This window comes from Panthera pardus, unplaced genomic scaffold (genome assembly GCF_024362965.1).
Source record: "Panthera pardus isolate Hobbes unplaced genomic scaffold, ASM2436296v1 HiC_scaffold_7, whole genome shotgun sequence".
Classification (NCBI taxonomy): Eukaryota; Metazoa; Chordata; class Mammalia; order Carnivora; family Felidae; genus Panthera; species Panthera pardus.
The window spans coordinates 72,664,985-72,670,158 of record NW_026527002.1 but is presented as its reverse complement, the minus strand read 5'-3'; the positions used below and the strand labels follow the sequence as shown (position 1 = coordinate 72,670,158).

Below are 5,174 nucleotides of genomic sequence, written 5' to 3'. Positions count from 1 at the left end.
CCTCAAAATTGTCTTTGTCTTTTTCCCTCTTCCGTTCCACCTGCCTGTCAGCTGAATATTGCTGTTCCCATGTTCTGCTTTGGGACTTTTTCTCCTTTGCTGGTGAGCTCCTCCTTGCTGCTGACTCCTAAGTCCGTGTCTCCAGCTGTCTCTTTCCCCGAGCACCAGATGTGCTGCTTACGCATCTGCAGGTGCTGTTTCACAGGCACCTGAAACCAAGCAGCGTTGAGCCATATTGTGAAATATTGAGCACAGTGATGATTCATGAAGATTATGGAAGGGTCAAGTTGCCCAGAGATGAATCCTAGCTCTCTCTCTCTCTCCCCCTTGCTGTTTAACCACGGTTAAGTGACCGACAACATAACAATGAAACCGTGCGCTCTGAAGCCAGATCGCCAAGGTTCAAATCTCAGTTGTGTCCATTTGTCATGGTTTACCAGATTAAAGCCTTTGTCATGCTTCCTTATAATTCCTTATTTAATTAGTTTCCTAGCTACTTTGTTGGGAATGAAGATCAGTGAGGGAAGGGATCAGAACGTCCTGTTTACCATTATATTCCCAAGGTCAAGCATAGTGTCTCTCACATAATAAGCTTTGAAATGTACTCGGTTGATGGAAAGGCTGAATGAACAAATAAATGGCTTGGGCTGGCAACAATGGACGTGCCGTGGAGATTTAGACAGTGACCCTTCTGCAAGTGACCTGACTGCTAATGAATATGCATCTACAGTGATATATTATTACTAGGTACTTGAATTATTTCCAGGTCTCTACAAATATAGAATAAGCTGATAGGGGCATCTTTCTACCACGTTCAAACGTTTTCCTTTTTTATTTCTTCTTTGGCATGGCGTCACCACGGTAGAATACTCAGCCAAGAATTCTAGGGTAATTTTAACCTCTGGTTATATAACAAAATACTTTTATGACCAGAAATGAGCCCCTTTTTTCCCATGGACATTTGGGCCTTTGCCTCTAAGTAAGCATTGGCCTCCAAGGCCCATAGTCTCTTCCTTCAAGAACATGGAGATTTACACGCAGGACCCTGAGAGTCTTTTTGTCCTTGTTGTCTCCAAGAATAAAAAGAAGGCCTTAAATTAAAGTGGTAGACATCTCTTTTGAACCAGAGGAATACCGGCTTGATTGTAAAGGAAATAAAATATTAGATTTGTAGTTTGAGACCCCTAGAGAGAACTGAAATAATGAAAAGGAGATTACCAGGAAGTCTTCTGTATGAAAAAGCAGAACCGGATGCATTTTTAAGGTTCCTGAGAGTGACTTTGGGAAGATAAGGATAATGACTATAATTGATTGCCACTTATTATGTTCCAGGCACTGTGGTAAGTGCTTCTCAGGCACTATTTTCTTAGTCCTCACAAAATGCAGCTGCAGTCAAGAGCATCAGTCAGCCATGTCTATCCACCTGGTTCTGCAGACCCTGTCCTGCCCATCTCTATCTCCTGAAGGCACCCACCAGCACGTGGGCACCCATATTTGGATTATGGATGGGGGTAGGGAGTCCCCCCTTCAGTCATAAGCCTACATCTCTTTCTGCAGTCCAGCTTTCACCAACACCTTGTTCAAGTCCCAGGCCTTTGTGTGGCCAGTAGTGATGTTTTCCGAATATACGGTTTTCCATTTGACTATATTTGCAAGTGTGCTCTCAGCACGGAACTCTGGGGAAAGTGGGTGAATGGCACGTTTTAGGCCTCAAAACCACACCCCGTCCCCCTCATATCCCTGGGAAGTTAGTTCTTTTACTGGGTACCTGTAGTTTGGTTGTTGGTTCCCAATTTAAAAATCAATTCAAAAAATGGGAAAAAAAAAACATCGAAGACAGTCCACCCCTAATTTCCTATTTTATGAGATGTGGAGATGTGCTTGAGCCCATGCTCGTGGGTCCTCAGCAAAGCAGGGACCAGGTCACAAGCCCCCCACCTCAAATGCAGTATTCTTCTGGTCAAGTGCAATCTTCTTGTCAAGTGCAGCCTTCCCAAGATTCTCAGTGCCCAGGCACCTCCCTTTCTTCCCCACGCGTCTAATCAGAAGCCAGTTCTGAGTGTGGAAGCAGCAAAGAATCATTGTAAAGCATCTTGGTCCACACCCTTGTCACATTAAACAGACACATAAGGTATTGCAATGTTCCAGGTACTGTTCTAAGCACATCACAGATGCTACTTTCTTAAATTCCCAAATAAGCCTCATGGAATAGACTTTACTATTATCCCTGTTTTATAGATGAAGAAACTGAGGCACGGAGAGACTGAGTGTTGGCTCAAGGTTATGGAGCTGGTAAGCCATGGAGTCAGGATATGTACCCAGAGAACGTGTGGCACCAGAACCCCTCAGCTGGATCACGGATTCTGCTGCTGTCATAGGTTAGGAAACACTTCCAGGCTGTGGAAATGGCTTCCGGAATCCATTGGTGAGTTGGGGGCACGGCAGAACCCTCACCTCCTGATCCAGAGCTCTATCTTTGCAGACCTTCTCAGGTTATCTTCTCTGACTGTTCTGTTTTTATTCTTTAAATTTTTTTTAAATGTTTTTATTTATTTATTTTTTTGGAAGAGAGAGACAAAGCATGCGCAGGGGAGGGGCAGAGAGAGAGGGAGACACAGAATCCCAAGCAGGCTCCAGGCTCTAAGCTGTCAGCACAAGGCCCGACGCAGGGCTCGAACTCATGGACCACGAGATCATGACCTGAGCCGAAGTTGGACGCTTAACCGACTGAGCCCCCCGGGTGCCCCAGTGTTTTTATTCTTTAAATTACATGTGGGATTCAACCACCAGGAAACTCAGGATCGTTTTTCAATGTCTCACCTTTATTTATGTTTTTAGGGAAGGAGAGTTAAAAAGAAAGTCAGCAGTCTGGAAAATGAAACATTCTGCCCTTGCCTCCCGAACACGACCAGGCCGAGCTGTAACTCAAATCACTCTTTGTACTGCTTGGTCATCAATCCCTCCGAACTGAGTTCGTGTTAAAATTAATGGGAGAGCAGTGTCTGGTCTTGAACCACAGCGAACCAACCAATCTGACCGCTGAAAACACCTCCCGCCCTTCATTTCTGATGCTGACACAGAGAGAGATGATTTATTGCCACCGAAACGTCCTATACACCCCGCGCCATGCAGCAGGCTCCTTTGCTCCAGAACGTTAAACAGGTTGTTTTGCCTTCCTTATTCTTTGCTTCCTTCTGGACCGAGAGGCCAAAGGCCCACGCTCTCCCCTGGGCTCGGCCACTAACTTACTGTGTAACCAGAGCTGAGGCATTTTATCACCTGCAGCCTTGGTTTTCTCACTCATAAACCCAGGAGTATAACGCTGCAGCCACATTTACGGGCACCCTTAGGATTGCTCCCTTGGTGTTTCCTGAGGTATGGCTCAGGTCTCGCTGTTTCCACAGCCCACAGACTCAAGGCTAATATGTGCTCTGACTGACCGCTGGAGCATAGCATACAAAGGCCTGTTGAAGCATCTTGGCCAAAACTACTAAGTGATATGGTGGCGGGGCTGGCAATGAATTGTGAGTTCCTAGGACGGCTGAAACATACTAACACAGACGGGGAGGCTTAAGACAACAGACACTTACTCTTTCACAGTTTGGAGGTTAGACGTCTAAACTCAAGATCTGGGGAAGGCTACATTCTCTCCAAAGGCTCTGGGGGAGGATCTTTCCTTCCTCTTCCTCACTTCTGGTGGTTGCTGGCGACCACTGGTGTTCCTTGACTTGTCGATACATCGCTTCGATCTCTTCCTCCAACGTCCATGACTTTGTCCCTGCGTGTCTCCTCTTTGTCCGAATTTCCTCTATTAGGGGGACATCGGTCATCAGCATCGGGCACATCCCAATCCAGCATGATCTCATTTGATCTTTTTTACACCTGCGAAGAAAGTATTCATTTCCAAATAAGGTCACGTTCACAAGTACCAGGGCTGGGAGTTGGGTCTGTCTTTTCTGAGTGGTACAGTTTAACTCACGACAGAGGAGGACCCAGCGTTCCTGCTCCAATATTTGTCAGGAGGGATGAAAAAGACGGCACAGAAACCTAAAACAAATATGTTAGAAGCGATTTTTGGCCGAAAAGCAATCACAATGAATAATGTAGCCGATACTTACATGGTGCTTCTGATGGGTGTTTTTAAGGCATCCTTTTTTGTTGTTCTTTTTCCTTTTCAAAACCAAAACGAGGTCAGCAAGGCAGGTGTTATAATGTCCATTTTACAGATAAAGAGGTTCAGGTGCGTGGATTTACTACGGACGTCTTCTGGGCACATTTCTGTGTGGAGGTGCTGGTGGGGAGAGTTGGAGTGAGAGGAGAAGTGAATCAGAGCTGAGGGAAAAATATAAAGTGATACCAGAGAAGGTCCTTGCCTGGACTAAAGATAAGGTATCCCCAGGGCTTTGGAATTATCCAGAAACCCAATGAGGTCAAGGGCAGTGTTGCCGCACCTGCACTTTTGCTTGCAAAGAGCTTATGAGGTTTTTGAGACAAATCTTCTGTGTCTGAGGCCGGTTCTCAGCCATTGCCACCAGCTTCTCTCTTGTACGGACTCCTATGCGGAAAAGATGAGATGCTATCTGTAGAAACATAGCTTGCATCATTGACCCTCCGTTGGTGTCTTGGAGCATAGCTGGTAAACAGTCTCTACGTGGATATGAAACTTTCCAGAAAGGAAAGAAGGGCTCATCGTGCCTAACTGGTTTGTACAGGAACTGGGTGTATGCTGAACACCTGCTTTCTTTCTGGGAGTCTGGAATTCCGGTATGTGCCGGGCAGAGGATGCCTGTGTGACCAACGTTGGTGACCGAACTTCCAATGAGCGTCCGTGGAAGACAGCACTTCACACGTGTTGTCACATGCCTCCTACTTGTCTCTGGAGAAATTAAGCATGTCTTGTGCCACCCCACTGGGAAAGGGCTCTCGGGGGCTTGCAAGGGATTTTCCTTTTGACTTTGCACCGCGCGCGTTCTCTTTTTTTGGCCAAGTTTGCGTTGCATCCTTTCACTGTAATAAATCTTCGACGGGAGTACACTTTTGGCCTTCGGCTTGGAGGAGGTGAAGGTGCAACTCTCTTCGGTCGTCCAGAATCTGGGTTCATCCGACACCAGCCGCCTCCACCATGCCGCCTGAGTTCGACCCCGATGAAATCAAAGTTGTTTACCTGACGTGCA

General features: G+C 46.4%; 1 pseudogene; it reads left to right on the top strand.

Annotated features, from left to right (window-relative positions):
* The first annotated feature begins 3,200 nt into the window (after positions 1-3,200).
* The window catches only part of LOC109273040 (60S ribosomal protein L12-like), a 3,693-nt pseudogene continuing 1,719 nt past the window's right edge, over positions 3,201-5,174 (top strand).